At 45.1% G+C, this 19,192-nt stretch overlaps 1 protein-coding gene across 5 annotated transcripts in view; it reads left to right on the plus strand.

Moving 5' to 3' along the window:
- Window positions 1–469: 469 nt before the first annotated feature.
- Window positions 470–19,192, plus strand: part of CTDSPL2 (CTD small phosphatase like 2) — a 100,480-nt gene continuing 81,757 nt past the window's right edge. For 2 of the 5 annotated variants that reach the window (XM_085849665.1, XM_085849662.1), the window contains exons 1-2: window positions 1,070–1,219; window positions 7,512–7,608. The gene's annotated coding sequence lies outside the window, so the exon portion shown is untranslated. Of the gene's footprint in view, window positions 666–1,069; window positions 1,220–7,511; window positions 7,609–19,192 lie in introns of those variants that run through there. The other 3 variants (XM_085849664.1, XM_085849666.1, XM_085849663.1) reach the window with 3 other exon arrangements.

The following is a 19,192-nucleotide window of genomic DNA, read 5'->3' on the forward strand; positions in this document are numbered from 1 at the left end:
GTCAACCCCACCTGATATTAATTCAACAGCGGAGTGGGGTTTGAACTCAGGACCCGAGGATCCCAAGCCCACCACGCCAACCATTAAGCCAACACCAGGCATATAAAATGATGAAATTCACGTTTCAAATGCACTGAATCAGAACAATTGTTAAAAGTGGTGTTCATAGAGCGCAGGCACGATGGGCCACGTGACCTCCTTCTATGTTCAGGTTCTTTGTTTATCCCTTTTGAAAAAACAACAACCCTGCCTGAGATCTTCAATATTTCTTTCAACCACTTTTCGTTTTTTTTATTTTTAAAATTGGACTATTTGTCCGGATACCCGAGCTGCCTGCGAACGGAACACCTGATTTTGTGCTTAAAAAAAAAAAAAAAATTCAGTTGTTTTCAGACATCTGTATTGTTGTTCAACTTCCAATCAGCTTGTAGAGCGCTCGCCAAGCGGCTTAAGCACTCAAGCAAGCACTTCTTCGAAACGGTCGAAAAGGAACGGCTGGTTTGAATCCCAGGCAGAGTCAGAGGAAATACTTTTTAAAAACGTTCCGTGCTGCTTCCTCGTTCGAGGCTCAGCGTTTATAACGGACGATCGACTGTTAGGGATGGCAGGAGTAGCGCAGGCTTTGATAGGCCCAATGGCCTCTTCCGACGTCGTCGTCGATCGTTGTGAGGAAACTTATTTATTTATCTTCCGGTGTTACATCACTGTGTCTGGTGACGTCATACTCGTGTGTCCACGAGGCGGGAGAATATTTTATTTTCCATCCACAGCCGCTGCGTTCGCTCATCGTATTTGCACCTCATCGGACGGGCCTCCCGTTAAAAACGGAATCACCTCGTTTTACGTGCTTGTGGTGGTGGTTTTTTTTTTTAATTTTTTTTAACTTTACCTCGAATTAAAATGGACATCGATCGAATCGTGTGATCGGGACCGTTAAACACAAATCGACCGAAGCCATCCGCACCGTGTATGTGCGGCCGCGATGACTCCGCGGAACACGACCAACTATTACGAGACGGAGTACGGCTCGAACCACGAGCGAACGGCTCGATGTACCGACGGTCGGCGCGCACTGCGCGTGCGCGAACGCGAGCTGACATCCGGGTCCTTCGGTTCGGGGGGTGGGGGGAGCGCGCGCGCGCGTTCCGTCGGCAGGAAATGGCGTCTTGCGTCGCGTAAACAGCGCGTGCGAGGCGGCGGAGGCGCCGGCTCCGGTGAGGTACGAGCTCGGCGGGCCGGTCGCGAACCGCGTGCCATTGGTGTGAGTGTTTGGACCGTCGGGCGGACGTCGTGGGGACGTGGGGCGCGGCCTGAAGCGCGGACTTGCGGTGATGGCGGCGCCGCGCTGCTCCTGGCGCCAAGTTCGTTAGGCGGAGTCACGGTTTGATTCGGATGGCCCCGCGGAATTGGGGGGGAAATGAGCCCGAGTGTCTTTTGTGCGTCGTCGGATCGCGAAACACGTCGAACCGACACGACGCACGTTTTGGTTGTGCGTCTTGCTTTGGCTGCCACTTGGTTTGGTTGATTAAGAAAGAAGGGGAGGAGGAATCCGAGGGGGGGGGTGGTGAGTGTGGTCTCTGGGTGTGTTGGTGTCTTTGTATCTTGACTAACCTGGAGTCAGGGTGAACTATTTAATCGTGACAAAGTGTGGTCTGCATTTGACCAATTGTTTGGGTGTGTGTGGCGCAGATGACTAGGTGTGTGAATTCTGATGACCTGGTGTGTGGATGACCATGTGTCTGGGGATGTGCATGAACGGGTGTGTGGGTATGCAGATGACCGGGTGTGTGGGTATGCGGATTACCGGGTGTGGGTATGCGGATGATCGGGTGTGTGGGTATGCGGATGACCGGTTGTGCGGACGACCCGGTGTCTGGTTGCGTGGACGACCCGGTGTCCGGTTGTGCGGACGACCCGGTGTCCGGTTGTGCGGACGACCCGGTGTCCGGTTGTGCGGACGACCCGGTGTCCGGTTGTGCGGACGACCCGGTGTCCGGTTGTGCGGACGACCCGGTGTCCGGTTGTGAGGACGACCCGGTGTCCGGTTGTGCGGACGACCCGGTGTCTGGTTGTGCGGACGACCCGGTGTCTGGTTGTGCGGACGACCCGGTGTCTGGTTGTGCGGACGACCCGGTGTCTGGTTGTGCGGACGACCCGGTGTCTGGTTGTGCGGACGACCCGGTGTCTGGGTGTGCAGATGAGTGGTTGTCTGGATATGTGGTTGACCAGGTGTGTTGGTGACCAGGTGTCTGAATGTGTGGGTGACCGGTTGCGCAGATGACCGGGTGTGCAGATGTCCGAGTGTGTTGGCAAGGTGACCTTGTCTGTTGGTGAACAGGTGACTGGATGTGTGGATGACTGGGTGCACAGGTGAAACCACATAAGATGTCTGTATGTACGAGGGACAACATGTCTGGTTGACCAGGGTAATGTTTGCTTTAATGGCAAGGCTGTGTAGCATAATAAAATAAATAATTGCCTGACCAGTGATTATGTTTTTTGAGGTATACAGTAGGGGCGTTCCATGTTAAGTGTACACATTTTGCAGCGAAATTTTGACACCGTCTCAGATTTCACTCTTTTTTTTTGTGCAAGTGTTTGCATCCACGGTAAAACATTATGTGTCAATTTTCAGACCTGGGGGCCCATCGGGGCCCATTTTAACCCCCCCCTGAAATTGGGGCGCCCCCGGTTGACCAACAATCTTCCAGTGGCCATATCACAGGTTGTAGTGGTCCGATTTGGATGATCTTGGCATCAAAATGCTCGTAAAAGCGAGATCTTTCGAATCGCATAAAGTAAAATCACTCCGAAAGAGTAATTCAAAAAGTTATAGTTTGGGGCGCCCTTTGACCTTGGGCCCCCACCCCCAAGCCAAACCGATGATCTCTATTTTTTCGTGTGAGAATACCCATTCATATACTCCAACACCTCAGCATAAATTAAAATGGGTTCAAGTGTGATGATGGTTTTATTGTTTGGGGTCCACATATCACTAATTCTTGATTCAACATTGGGTGACGTTTGCCGTCATCGTTCCAATGACATCACCTGCTGGCAGGTGACTTTATGTCTGAAATTGACAATCATCATCTCTGGACATATATATATATATATATATATATATATATATATATATATATATATATATATATATATATATATATATATATATATACAGGCGGCTGCAAAAGTAGGTATACAGTAATGAAAAACAAAACGTGTGCACAAAACGTATTTTATTGATTATACAATAAACGATGTATAATAGAAAAGATTATGAAAATAAAAATATTAAAAATGGTAATGATTTTAATGAATTATAGTATTAAATGAATCCTAGCACCACTATTATAATACTGGTCATACTGGTATAATCTTTACTGTATACCTACTTTTGCAGCCCCCTGTATGTATATATATATATGTAGATATATATATATATATGTATGTATATATATATATATATATATATATATATATATATATATATATATATATATATATATATATATATATATATATATATATATATATATGTATATATATATATATGTATATATATGTATATATATATATATATATATATATATATATATATATATATATATATATATATATATATATATATATATATATATTGCATCATTTGCGAAAAATTATTCTGCCTATTGTGTCTATTGATTTTTTAAGTGTACTTTTTTTGTATAACCATCATCGAATTAAGTTATAAATGGGCTAATCTCAGTTTTTGCATTTTTGCAGTAAGCATGGCGACTGAAGATCGAAAGGAGTTCCGAAAATACTGTTGCGATCCATTCAGCTGCCATAAAACGAAACAACGAAAAGATCTTCGCAATGTGTCAAATGATATGTTGATGAAATTTTCTTCAAAGGTGAAAAAAGATGACAGACTTTGTACTTCGTGCAGAAAAAAAAACTTTCTCAGTCGTTACCAGAGCGTATTGAAGAATCATCTTCGACCAGTTTGAAATTATCATCAAAAGGTAGTATCGAAGGCATTGCAGAATCTATTTCGACAGATGAGGATGTTTTTGAGTGAGAAGCAGAAGTTGACCTATTAAACCAGTCGTTATCGATGATAGGCGAAAGCCCATTCGACAAACGAAAGGCGGAAAGGAACCCAGGGTACATTCCTGAAAAGTGAGGTAAAGTGGAAGATTCTGTGTGAAAGAAATTAGAACGAGTTGCTGGACCAAGCACTGTGGAGAAAACACATAATACAGTGTCAAAATGTGATGAAAACTGCATGCCAGAGGTGATCAAAAGTCTGAAGGAAAAATACGTCATTTCGAGCCGTTCAGCGCAAATACGTATGCTGACAATATTTGCTAGGAATATGAGCATCAGAGGGATGATGAGTGAACTCAGTTGCTCCCAAAGAATGTCTGTGCAAGCCAAAAATTTAGAGAAAGAAAATGGTTTGCTGTCGTCTCCAAATCCCAAACAGGGTAAAATATTGGCTGACGAAGTGAAATCCGCAGTAACCGAATTTTACCGAAGTGATGAAGTCAGCCGAATAATGCCGGGAAAAAAGGACTGTGTGGTGGTCAGGAATGAACATGGAAAAGACAAAATTCAAAAGCACCTGGTACTAAACAATCTCAAGGAACTGTTTCAGAAATTCAAAGAGAAGAACCCTGACTTGAAAGTTGGATTCGTGAAGTTCGCCATGCTCCGTCCCTCAGAGTGTGTCCTGGCCTGTTCATGCGGTACATACAGTGTATGTGTATGTACGATACATCAAAATGTGAAACTCATGATGTTGGGTTCCAAAATGCCACTGATAGCCGAACTTCCGAGCTATCATCATGTGATAGCACGCATAGTTTGTAACCCAGCACAACTGGCATGTTATTTCAGAACTTGTGAAAGTTGCCCATCAATTGAAGATTTCAAAACCGAGCTACTGAGTGCTTATGAACTAGAGGATATTGATGAAATTCAATTTAAACGGTGGACATCCACCGACAGATCTGAACTGAGCTCCATGGTCCTGCCTTTGGATTCATTCATTGATCAATTCTGTGAACGCGCAGTGAAATTAGTGAGACACGACTTCATTGCCAAGGCCCAATCTCAGTTTCTGAAAAATAAGAAAGATGAAATCGGTGAAGGAGAATTTGTCGTTATTGGAGACTTCTCAGAGAACTATTCGTTTGTCGTACAGGATGTGGCCCAAGGATTCCATTGGAGCTGCTCTCAAGCGAAAACTCACCCCTGGGTTTACTATTTCAAATCGGACGATGGCATATTAAACCATGATTCGTTCACGATTATATCAGAATGCAATACTCACGACGTTGTCTCAGTCCACCTCTTCCAAAGAATGCTCATTGAACATGTGAAATTTAGCTTTGTAAATGTAAAGAAACTTTACTATTTCTCAGAAGGTTGCGCTGGCCAATATAAGAAATGCAAAGCCTTCATAAACCTTTGGCGTCACAAATCAGAGTATGGTATTGATGCAGAATGGCATTTTTTGCCACAAGTCATGGCAAGGGCCCTTCAGATGGCGTGGGAGGTACAGTCAAACGAGAAGCAACACGTGAGAGCCTGCGTAGACCTTACGACAATCAAATTAGTTCTCCAAAAGATCTTTTTGCCTTTGCTGAAAATGGTTTGAATGAAATGAAGTTCGGTTACGGGACCCAAGAGGCGTATGACGAGGAAGAAAGAAATCTGAAAGAAAGGTTAAAAACGGCCAACACCATAGCTGGAACTCAAAAACTTCATGCGCTCATCGCTATTTCTGAAACTGCTCTTCAAGTACGCGAATACAGCCTTAGCGAGGAACACCGTATCGAGTCGGCTATTTCAAAATCTACACCAACTTTTAACGGGAAACTCTCAGGTTATGTTACAGTGCACTATGATGGAAAATGGTGGCTTGCCTGCATCACGGAAGCCTTTCAGGACACTCATGAAGTGAAAGTGAATTTTCTTCATCCAAACGGTCCCGCAAATAGTTTCTTTTTTCCTGACATTGAAGATCACTGCCTTTTAGACATTTCTGATGTACTTCTTTCCATAGAACCAAAAACTGCTACAGGTAGAACCTACACAATCAGTAAAAAAGAAACACAGCTGTCAAATAAAACATTGGTTGGCAAAAAATCTTGACTATAATATGCTAGGAAAAACTCTTACTCATACTAGTATCGCTTCCAGTTCCTGCATGTGCATGTGGAAAATTTATGTACAATATACTGATTTAGTGTATTGGAAATCTTGTATTCAAATATTGTGCTCTGTATTGTGGCGTATTGTGTCCAGCACCAGAGTCCCCCAACATAAATCTTTGCCATGTGTGAACCCATTGGGATCCCATTTTCATTTATGCTGAGGTGTTGGAGTATATGCAGGGGTATTCTCACACGAAAAAATCGGGACCATTGGTTTGGCTGGGGAGCGGTGGCCCAAGGTCAAAGGGCGCCCTAAACTATAACTTTTTGAATTACTGTTTCGGAGTGATTTTACTTTACGCGATTCGAAAGATCTCACTTTTACGAGCATTTTGATACCAAGATCAGCCAAATCGGACCACTACAACGTGTGATATGGCCTCTGGAAGATTTTGGGGCAGCCGGGGGCGCCCAAATTTTGGGGGCCCCTAAAATGGGCTCCTATGGGCCCACAGGTCTAAAAGTTGGTATTTTGAGTTTTTCACCCAAGTGAATAAATGACCAACATATGGGGAGAAAATGAGGTATTAGTGTCAGGAGGGTGTGTACACTTGACATGGAATGCCCCAGTATACACTGGAGTTTATTTGTAAGTGGAAACCAAGACAGGTACTGAGATGTTAAATTGTTGAACTGTTGAGCCATTCCTTTGACCTCTGATGCTGTGGTAATCTATGCCGAAACACATGGGCTCTGCTTTATTTGAATGCCTGCTTGTCATCACCAGGCTCAACTGAAATTCCAGGCTGCATTGAGCTGGCGAGCTTCCTCAACCCCGCCCCTCACCCCCCCCCCCCACTCCGTACTGATGTCCCTATATTTATTTCAAGCGACAATACTATCCAAGTCAATGTTACTCACAGTGATGAAGTGTCAGTAATTCTTTTGGATTGTGGAGCCTGGTGGGGTTGTCCACATTTGGTTCCTGCAGTAATTGCCGAGTGTGATAGTATTGTAAGGTTTCATCAATGATTAATTGCAATCTCACCTCTGCTTTACGTTGACATTTCTGACGCAGACTGACATTTGAGATGTTGGATAGTCAGTACCTCACCTGTTGTCTCGAGTAAGTGAGCCGTCACCAGCACGCTGGCTAAATTTCAAATTCCTGCTCGAACTTGCAGGGGGCACTGCATTGTCGGAACGGCCGTTTCCCCCCTCCCCCCTGCCCCACCCCAGCAAATGATGCAAACAGCAGTCATGTGCTGCTTACGGATTGAATTAGCAGACCTTTTGTCACCAAATGAAAAGTAGGATGTGTTGAATAATTTTGCTAATTTTTGTCTTATTCTATTTTGTTTACAGAAATCTAGCCCATGAAGGAGGTAAACGGCAGAGGACAGCAAGTTCACAGACTGACACGTGACGACGGAAAGCATTTGGCAACGTCGACAATCGAGTGGTAAATCGGCAATACGTTTATCTCCATCTTTTTTGAAATGTTTTGATTCACCTCCACTACATATCTAAGATGTATCTCTTCAAGGTTTTGCGACAAAGCTTTTGTCCATGCAGTTACCAAACTACATGTGGGATTGAGGCTAGATTCGAGAAGGGAACTCACGAGCCGCTAGAACGACGACGACGACACCAACAATCAAATTTTGGCCATCAGGAAGTGGAGTATGCAGAGAAATCTTGGTTACAAACAAATTTCAAAGTGACTTTTAGCTCGCCTGTTCGAAGATCAGAGAGCTATAGCGATACCCCCGGCGTGAGTGAAAATGTTAAAGTTTTTGGTGCAAGTTATTTTTTCCTTTCTCATGTTTTTATCTACCACACTATTTTTATACTAGTGTCGCTTATACTAGTATTTTATACGAGTATCGCCGATTTTATATATATATGTCGGGGAGTATTATGTGATACCGTTCGTACGTCCTTCCTTCCTTCCGTCCGTCTGTCTGTCTGTCTGTCTGTCTGTCCGTCCGTCCGTTCCTGTCCGCACTCTAACTCCCAAAGTTTTCAACTTTCACGTTTCATATTTGGTACATAGGTACAGACTGTGGAGACGGTGTGTCGCGACATACGTTCGTCATCTATAGTGGTTGCCATGGCAACCAGGATGCTGTTTTCCATGTAGTAGCACAATTCTGTATATACCTTCTTGTTCGGGCATATATTGTGCTCACTTACGCTCTTGTTACTGATTACAATATACAAATACATATATTGCTTTAAAATTATTTGGATCAGACTTCACTGCAATGCTTTATAAAAAATATTAATTATTAGACTAGTCCTTTAAAAACGATAAATGTATAAACAGGCGAGCATTGGGTGGCTGGCTTTGACACCACTCTGGTTATGTCGTCATGTTTTGCTCAATGACATTATTTGCTGGTCTTTTTTTTATCGTTTACCTTTATTATATTGCTGAGGAGTATAATATTTAGTTTGTATAATTGGTCATGCTTTCTGTTAGTTTTTCTCAAAATGATTGAAGATTTAATGTACCGTTTAAACAATAATATTTTCAGACATTTGATTTTTTTTTTCATTTCAAACGCTCACTTTCTGGCAGTAGAATATGACACAACTCGGAGTTCATTTACTCATTCATCCTCGGTTCATTTATTCGGATGAACTAATTTGACTGCATAGAACTCGTCTTGTGGTGCCAGCTGGTGGTGCTGCATTGTGAAGCATGCTGCCATTCATAGATGACTGCAGAAGTGGAAATTTTTGCGCTGAACGATGAGCACACGTGTTTGCGAGTTTTTGATTTTTACGGAGCGGGCACAAAGCACATGCCGATCACAAAGCACAGGCGCAGTTTTGCTTCCTGCCGATCAACCAGTATGATGACTGTTGGTTTTGCAACCACCATTCGAGCAATTTATTATCATGAGTACTGTATTTATGTTTCAAAAACGAAATTGAGTTTTATTTATTCATTTCATAAATATTTCTACACAATAATTATTGCAAACTTGTTTAATTGAACTCCTTACAAGTACGTTAACATTGGATTTCCGGAACAATATTTTGGGCCTGTTGATACCTCCATACTTGCATCTGGATTTGGGTGAAAATGATGGATAATCTAGAAATGTCAGCATGTCATTATTAAGTAAAATTGATTGTCGATGCAAAATGTTTCTCATCATACCTGCATTTTATTTTTTGAGTTTCGTGTTTCTTCTGCGTCGTCCTCACCATGACCGCACAGCTTCGCAGGTTTTCTCTTGTGCTAATTTTTATAATTAATTTACCTTCATGTTGCTTTCAACAATGTTGTTTGATGTATACAATTAATTTTCCAATGGCTCAAATGACTATACCAAGTTGCAGATTGAAAGAATCTGCTCACAAAGGTTGGAGTCCCATAAGGCAAGTCATAAGACATGTGACTCGTGTCTGACTTGAGTCCGAGTCTCTATCTGAAGTACTACATTGCCTAGTTTTTCATGGCCCAAACTGGCATGCTCCTCTTGTACAATTTATTATGTGAATGAATATACGGATAATTGCATGTTGGCCCTCTGTGACCTTAAACAATTTGAGCAGAACAGCCTCGTGGTATAAACTCTGCAAGGTTTTGTTGTTGCACATTGTAATTTTACCCAAAGCCTGTGGGGTGAAAATAAGTATAATATATGCTAAAATTACACCTTTCAAATCATCTTGCACAGTGTCTTGGATTTCAGGTCCAAGCTTAGGTTGGTTAAGTAAAACCAAAGTCTGTTGTGCTCTACAATTTCTGATGTCATGTCATAATCAATTTTTATGTTGTCATCTTGGAAGTGTCCAGCTCTGTTGTTAAATTATTAATGGAGCAACACGCAACATGCAACACACACACACACACACACACACACACACACACACACACACACACACACACACACACACACACACACACACACACACACACACACACACACACACACACACACACACACACACACACACACACACACACACACACACTTACAGTGTCTACAGAAAGCATACACCCCCTTTCAAAATTTTCATTTTTTGTTGCCTTATAGCCTGGAATTAAATTTCATTAAATCAGATTTTTTTTCCACCTTTATTTACACATCATAACCTACAACTTCCAAGTGAAAAACAAATTTCAGAAAGTTAATTAAAAATACAAAACTAGAATATCTTGGTTGGATAAGTGTCTACTCCCCTGAGTTAATTATTGGTGGACGCATCTTTGACAGCAATTCCAGCTGTGAGTCTGTTGGGATAGGTCTCTACCAACTTTGCACACCTTGATTGGGCAATATTTTCCTATTCTTTTGTACAAAACTGTTCAAGCTCAGTCAAGTTGCATGGGGAGTGTTGATGGACATGAATCTTCAAGTCATGCCACATATTTTTGATTGAATTTATGTTGGGGCTCTGACTGGGCCACTCAAGGACGTTTATCTTTTTGTTCCTTTGCCATGCCAGTGCAGCTTTGGCTGTGTGCTTCGGGTTGTCGTCATGCTGAATGGTGAACTTCTTTCCCAATTTCAGCTTTCTTGCATGAAATTCCTCAATCTACCCCCACAACCTGAACAATTTTTTTTTTTTTAATTCCCATCCCCTGATCTGTGCCTTTCCACAACTTTATCCCGGAGGTCTTTTCAAAGCTCCTTGGGTCTCATGGTTGAGTCTTTGTTGTGAAATGCACCATCCAGCAGAGGAAACCTACAGGAACAGCTGATTTTATTCTGAAATCATCAGGATCACTAGAATTTAACACAGGTGGAAGCCAATTAACTTGGTATGTGATTTTGAAGATGATTGGTTACACCTGAGCTAATTTTTTTCCATTTGCTTTTTTAAGGCGGGGGGAGGGTGGTGGACACTTATCCAACCAAGATATTCTAGTTTTGTATTTTTAATTAACTTTCTGAAATTTGTAGAATTTGTTTTTCATTTGGAAGTTGTGGGTTACTTTGTGTGTAAATAAAGGTGGAAAAAGTCTGATTTAATGTAATTTAATTCCAGGCTATAAGGGAACAAAAGGTGAAAATTTTGGAAGGGGTACAGACCTTCTATAGGTACTGTGTACACGCACAGACAGAGTTGAATACTTTGAGACCTGAGAGGACTCCGTTCCGGCTTCTAAAACCAACGTATGGAAATAACGACACACACACACACACACACACACACACACACACACACACACACACACACACACACACACACACACACACACACACACACACACACACACACACACACACACACACACACACACACACACACACACACACACACACACCTCTGAGGTGCAACAATGCTAAGTGATCAGGAGGGTCTATAATCGGTTGGACATGATTTCGACCTTGTCAAGACGTGATATTGACTCTCCAGTGATTGGCAGTGTTGTTAGCCTCCAGTCAGCAGTGCAGCTTCCAGCTTGAAGCCATGTGGGATTCTTGCTTTTCATGAAATAAAAAAGAAAGAAGAAAAAAATTCCACATGGTGAAAAGCGAGGCAGGCACTCTGCTGTGAGCCAATCCAAGCAGTTTCAATGCCTGAAGAATGCTCAAATGCTTCTCTCTGGCCCACCCAGTACAAACCACACTGTTGGATCTATCAGCTTGTTGATTTAATCGGCAAGAGCTGTAAATAACTAGCTTGATCAAGATTATTCCTAATCAGATTTTAACCCTCCCGACTATTTTGAGCCATTCACAACATTTAACAGAATTCCTAAATGCGAATGGAAAGAATTTCAAGCAGGCCCAAACTACTACATGTAATGTTGGCAGCAATGCAAAACTTTTTGACTTCTCACTTGCAGTATATTCCTGGCCAATGTTGCAAAAGTAATGGTGTTATTAATATTATTATGCTTATTCACTTATTAGCGCTTGCTTGGTTCTTGTATGCATGCTGTGCAATGCTGAGATGTGTAGACATCGCTGTTGTTGCTGCCATACTGAATGTCCTGATTTGTGTACATGTTATGGAATGGTCCATGCCTGCTGGTGTTGAAGTAGTGAACAAACAAACCAAATGATTATCGAACATGACATCACAAGGCAATATTTGAGATCAACACAAGGCATTACCGTCATATCATGAGATTTTCCTAAGCTAAGATGTACGGTCAATGCAAATGCGTCAAAAATGTTGCTTATGACCATGAGAGTCTTAATTCTGGCTTGACTCCATCTTCAAAAGGTACACCAGTCAGCGTGGAGAGTTTATTATTATTTTACCATGCTGGTCCAGCCTCTGCTACCAATCTGTGGTTTGAAATGTTTAACCTTCTGGTACATATGCCGTGTAAGCTTTTACAACATCATTTATTTTGTGCCGATAAATGTTGAATTCGGTGAGTACGAAATATAGGAAAATACACAATTATTTTATCAGTACACCAGATGAATACAGTAATACCTTGCTCAGCACTCAGGATGCATTCCTGAAGAAGAGTGCGCTAATTGAAAACGTATTAAAAAGGGTCATTATACCATTGTTTATATGGAGATGCATCCCCAACAGCATTAATGCTTACAGATGAGCGATGTATGAGTGTCTCATTGAAGTATCGGTAATCGTGCTGATAATAATGCAGATATATATATATATATATATATATATATATATATATATATATATATATATATATATATATAAGCAAACTAGCGATACCCGTGCACATGCACGGGATAGCAGTACAACATAGCTGGTAGCAGACGACAGAACGTACACGGGGAATGACAAAAATACGCATTGTGCAAAATGCAAGTGGTACTATGGAACGCCAAGACTTCCCAAACATTGCCGGCATACCCGCTAAGTGCTACAGCAATTTCATAGGGATCGTGTGACGGTGAGCCGAGTTTTTAGTGTGCAAGCTTGGTATTATAACAGAGATAACCAACCGTGCTTCATACGAAGGTACATAATAAATAGAAGTTTTATGATTTTAGGCAAGCATCACTGACCTGAATAAAGTATTCACATCCCTTGATGTTTTCACATTTTGTTGTGCTTTAGCCTGAATTTAAAATGGATTAAATTGAGATTAAAAAAAAATTGGTCACCTTGTCTACACATAATACTGCTGTGGCCCGGGGGTCGGTGGCGAGGAAAGGCCGCCACGTGGAGCAGTAGAGCCGTCTCCCACCGAACACCCGGAATTGCAGGTCGTAACCTTCGGACAACTCCAAAGGTCATGGGTCCCTTAGCGGACCGTGGTCGCCAATATTTCGACGGCGTGGGGTAGGGTTAATTGCCTAATTTCAATATACCTAAGTACCCACGTCGTCTCACTACAGGGGAAAACCACACCCTCAACAGACCTCGGGTGGAACGGGCCGTTTACCGAGCCCGATCCGGGTGTAAACCGAGCGGGGATTACCAAGATCCGTCGGTCCAAATGAACAATTATAGCAACAAGGCCTCCCTAATTCCCAATACGCACCGTGCTTAACAAATGAAAAAAGTGACAGACAACGAGCAGGGACATTGAACAATCAGGGTTTATTTATAACGGGGCAGGGGAGCACAAAAAGAACAGAGTTAAACCGACTATCAAGAAGAAATGCAAGTAATGTACAAGGCACTTAAACAATTGCTACTTATAGACTGGGCCCACAGACACACATGCACACACCCAAAATAAATGGTGGCCCCGGCCTTTATTTGGCCCTTCAGCTCGGGAGGGAAGGTGAGCTGAGGGCAAAAGTCTGCACTTGTACCTGTCAGCCTTGTGCGGTCTGATCGAGCTTGTCCGGCGGCGGGACTCGAACCCACCGCCTCAACGCAGCACCAAGCACCAGGGACGAGGGATAGAGCGACGGACACCAGCCAGCACGAAGGCGGACGAGGCGAGAGACGACGAGGCGACAGGCGATCAAGGCCGAAAAAGCTACCACGGATCAGCCGACACCAGGCGAGGCAGACCCAGCCAACCCAGACAGAATGCGCCGATCACTCTCCTCTCCTGAGGTGGGAGGGATTTCTTCCCTGGCCACTCGCCTCCTGATTGGACGGTTGCGTCGCGCGATTCGCTGGCCGTCCCTTATTGGACAGGCCCACGGTAGGCATGGCAACTCCCACCCTTCTGGGTGGAGTCCCGATCTGAGGCGATGAGCCTCCTGATTGGAGGAAGGGCGCGCCCTTGCCCTCGTGGGTGGAGTCGGCTCTGAGGCGATGATCCTCCTGATTGGACCAAGGGCGTGCCCTTGCCCTCGTGGGTGGAGTCAGCTCTGGAGCGAGGGGTCCCACCCACGTCCGCAGCCAGAAACACGCGCGTTGTGGCATCGGTGGAGCGAGGCGACGGTGCCGCGGTTGTTGTTGTTGTTGTTGTTGTTGTAGTAAAAAACCCAAACTAAAAAATATCTCGCAGCACACATACACTTAATTAACCCATTAGACAGAAGGATGGGACCCTAACTGTAAGCACATACTTACCGAGATAACTGATCTACGGGGACTCTGGCTGTTGTGTGCGATGGCTTCCAGATTCGTAACAATACATCATAATGTCAGTGGAATTTTTTTTTTGTTAGAAAATTTTCTAACTGATTAAAAATGAAAATCTGAAATGTCTTGTCGATAAGTATTGTTACGTCTGGGGGGGGGGGGGTATGCATTCAAAGGGTAATTAGGATATTTAATTAGGCATGCCATGCTGTTCGAGTTGTACCAGGATCTCGATGTAATAAGTCGCAATTCATTGATGATAAGTTGTCTAGTAAATGTCCATTTCTTTAAGGGGGAAATGATAATTGTCACGTAATTAGATAGGGAGACGGGTTAGGGTAAGTGTGTATGCGTAAACCCTTTTAGTATTCCCTGTAGGCTTGCCGTGACGTAACAGAACAGTGCTGCGGATGGCTCCGCCCCGTAATCACGATTGGCGGAAGGCGACGGCAGAGGGCCAATAAAAGGGCTCGATTGGAAGTGACGAGGACTCGAGTTTAAAAAGGTTCTGTTCGGGAAAAGAAGAGGAGGAAGAGTGATAAAAAGAAAGCGTCTGGTCGAGGCTGTTGGTCTCGGAGCGTGCTCTCTCGTTGCGCTGGTTCGTTCCTCGATTCGTCGTGTCTCGTGGCCTTGCTGTGCCTCGTGCCTCACCTCGGTTGGCTCTGGAGTTCTGCTGGCTCGGAGTACGGGACCGAACGGCAGGCGGACCTGCCTCCCTCTCCTGCTCGCATCTTGGCGCCAGAACTGGCTCCCTGGCGGCTGTGAGCGGTCGTGGGCCTACACCAGGAAGTCGACACCACCAGGAACAGCACCACGGTGTCTCCTGCCCCTGACGAGCGCAACGCCAGCTCGTCCGGCGCCAATCCAGTGACTGTTGCGTCGACACCACGGGCAAACCTGACCACCAGCTACGTTGTGTGTGTGTGTGTGTGTGTGTGTGTGTGTGTGTGTGTGTGTGTGTGTGTGTGTGTGTGTGTGTGTGTGTGTGTGTGTGTGTGTGTGTGTGTGTGTACCTGGCGCCTTAGAGGGTTTGAGATTTGTCTATTCATTGGAATTGTTTGTGTTTTCCCCACGCCCGAACCCACACCACCATCCCGTCGAATCGCCCCGGATCCCTCCTCTTGCCGAGTCTTATTATTATTTCTGGTTAGAGAAATAAACATTATTAACTCAGTGAAAAGCGACTCGTGCCACCTTCCTCGTCCCGTTTGCTATGGAGCGATTAAAACCGCCATCTTTGGGTTATAAAAAAATAAACCGCCTCCATCGCTTCGGCTCATTCTACGTTGGCGGGACTGTTCAAGTCCCGTGGACGTCACATTGGTGTCAGGAGTGGGATGTTCGAACCCCTCTAAATTATATTTGGTATCGGGAGAATATACCAGGATTAAAATCTCGCCACGAATTGGGATATAAAATTACTTCAGAAAAGCGCGCGAGCATGGGAAAATTTTGGCGGGATTTTTCAAATTAAATTTAATTGGCGGCAAACGGGACTTCTGCACCATGGCGGATGTGCAGATGTTGGAGGAGGAAGGCCACGTGTCGGGCAGAGAGTCGGGGGAAGAAGGGAGAGACGGGGGTAGGATCGGAACCTCCCCCATTCCGAGCGTGGACCGTGCTTCATCGCCCGTACCGGGGGCCGGCAGCGCCGGAAACCGGCGCGATGTCGATCCAGACAATGTTGGAACGTTTAATAGGGGACATGACGTTTAATAGGGGACATGACGGCACAAATGGAAAATCAATTCGTGACACAGAGGGCGGAAATGACAGATCAATTGGGGGTAATGGGGGAACAGTTTGGTGCACGGATTGATTTAATGAAGGATGAATTGGGGGGAAAAGATGGAGAAAATGAAAACTGAGATGCAGGAGTGTGTGGATGTTCAATTGGGGGAAATACAATTTAAATTCGAGGCTAGATTGGAGGAAACAAAGGTAGAAATTACGTTGGAGGGGGAAAATATACGGAAAAAATTGGTAGATAAAATTGATGCAACGAACATTCGGGTTAATAAAGTGGATGAAGGCCTGGAACGTCATCGTGCCTGTGTGGATGCTCGTATGCAGCTGCAAGTAGAAGAGTGGGGAGAGCTGAGGAAGCAAGGGATGAATTTGGCGGAGGAGGTAAAAGGATTGGAGGCTCGTTTGGACGAACAAGATAAAATTATGAGCCAAGATGAAGACTTGGATTAAGGCCTGGTAGAGCCGTCTTTTGTAAGTAGAGTGTCCGGGTTGGTTGAGGAGCAGCTACAAACTCGCGACGGAGCCTTGGAGGAGGTTGTGCGGGCCCAGAAGATCCTGCTGGAAGAGGTGAATCGGTCCATTCAACGTTTGGAACAGGAGGCAAAATTGACTCATGAGACCCTCACCACAAAACATCTTTGGCCACAGGGGGCTCCGAAATTGGATACGCAGCCACAAGGGTGTTTGATCCCTGGGCTGGATTCGGACAAGGGAGAAACTGGGAAGCGGGCCACCGGAAAAGTGATCCCCCTGGTAAATTTTTACGGGTCATGGAGCCTTGAAGCTTTTCTGACGCAATTTGAGTGTATTTTCCGACTAAACGGGTGGAATGAGCGGGAGCGTACAGGGAATTTGGTGGCAACGTTGCGGGGACCAGCCGCAGATGTGTTAAACGTGATCGCGGAGGGGATGTTGACCAGCTCCCACATTTGCGAGGCGTTGAGCCATCGGTTTGGGTTCGCAGCAAACTGTGATCTGGTGCGGGCCCAGCTCCAGCACCGCAGATTAAAGTCGGGCGAGACAGTGCAGGAGCTGGCACAGGACATTTACCAATCGGGACCTTACAGTGGAGGCATGGGACAGACTGGCACTAGAGAAATTTTTAGCTGCTCTTCCAGACCCTGAGGTCCGAGCGCTAGTGGAGTTACAGGATCCACCCACCGTTCACCGAGCGGCTGAGTGCGCAGCCAGGCTGGCCTCATGGAGGCGGCCGGATCGAGTGCCAGAGAGGCCATTGGTGACGGTCCGACAGGTGGAGATTCAGGATCAGGGAGAGGGGCTGGGAGAAATTGGCATTACCCAAATGTTTCAGGAAATTTGCCAGAAACTGTCAAGTTTGATAAGGGGTAATTCGGTAGTTGGTGTGCCAAAGCGGCGGGGTCCAGCCCAGCCAATAGAGCAATTTGATTATGGCCGAGGGGGTCCGGAACCGGAAGAGACATTACACCGATACCCACGGGGGCCTTTTATGGGGAGTTGTTTCCGGTGCGGACGAAGAGGACACATGCAACGATATTGCCGGTACCTGGCGATGGAGAGACCCTCCAATAGACTTTCAAGCCCGGAGAGGATGAATCCTCCTGCTGAACCGCCAGGTCTATCCGAGGTGCCCTTACATAGGTCGAGTCCGGAAATCACTGTCGGGGGTCGGGGAGACTAGATCGGGCTGAGCATATAGGGCCATGCTCGGCTGGTGAGATTGTGGCGAAGTGCCCTCCTTTGGTGAAAATATTGAATTGTAGGAAAATTGGCATGGGTTTGTAAGTTCTGCTGGGTTTTAGAGTGACAATAGGGACAGTGGGTAATTGGTAACAAAGCGGGCACAAGTGGCTGTCCAATGGCTGGTGCGTGGATCGGGTGAGGAGAAGTGCTGTGTGACTTGTTTCAAGTTAAGAAGTGAAATGTATGGTGTGGTAACAGGGAAGGTCATGGTCGGTGAAGTGTTAGAAATGCAGGTGTCACATGTAAGGCCGATGGGGTGGGGGGAGTCATGTGGGTTTTGTGGGTGGGGATGATGTGTTTGTCCGCAGGGAATGCTGAGGCTCACGGTGAGCGGGAATTGCGACCCCCTTCAAGGAGATTCACCCCTGGTGGCTGATGGTATCAGTGTCTGGAGGCAACTGGGAGAGGGTCTGATTGGGCGACCAAGGCGGGTAGGACCTTGGCGACCCAGGAAGGCCAGAGGAGCCAGTGAGACCCCTTCCAGTGTGTTGTACGGGATGAGAGCTGATGGCAACCAGGGGGGTGGGAATCAAAGGGAGCGGGGCGGAGAAACGTCTGGGTTGGACTAAAGCTTACCTGTGGGCATGGTTGCACCTGAGATGCCCCCATCATCTTGTGGTAACCCACCCCACGGCCACGACAGGATTCAGCCTGCATGATTAAAATGAGGACCATGACCTAGAAATGTGATGATGACCATGGTGTGAGTGTTGTGAAGATGTATGAGTCCCACTCGATCCCGCACATCTTGACATGTGCAGCAAGGGCATGATGTCCACATAATTTTGGGGTCAAGCAAATTTGAAAATTGGCTCCCCAGGTAACGCTGGGTCTATTAGCATCCACTGGGGGACGCGGTCAAGTGTAAATATCCCGTGAATAGTGTCGTTAAGGCTTAGAGTAGGAATGTAAAGTATAAGTGTTGTGTTTTTGTGGAACCTTTTGTTTCCCCTCCCCAGATCACTGGAATAGTGTTGGACAAGAGCGATGATCCAGAGGATGGAGTGCAACTTCGCTCAGTGCTCTCATGTGATAAAATAAAAATAAAAAAAATGAATGATTGTTAAGGCGAGGATAAGGCCATAAGGGGGTAGTACATTAAGCAGGATAGGTAAGTTAGCTGC

Source organism: Eptatretus burgeri, chromosome 12, assembly GCF_056783735.1.
Source record: "Eptatretus burgeri isolate ZD-2024b chromosome 12, Ebu_testis_v1, whole genome shotgun sequence".
Taxonomy (NCBI): domain Eukaryota; kingdom Metazoa; phylum Chordata; class Myxini; order Myxiniformes; family Myxinidae; genus Eptatretus; species Eptatretus burgeri.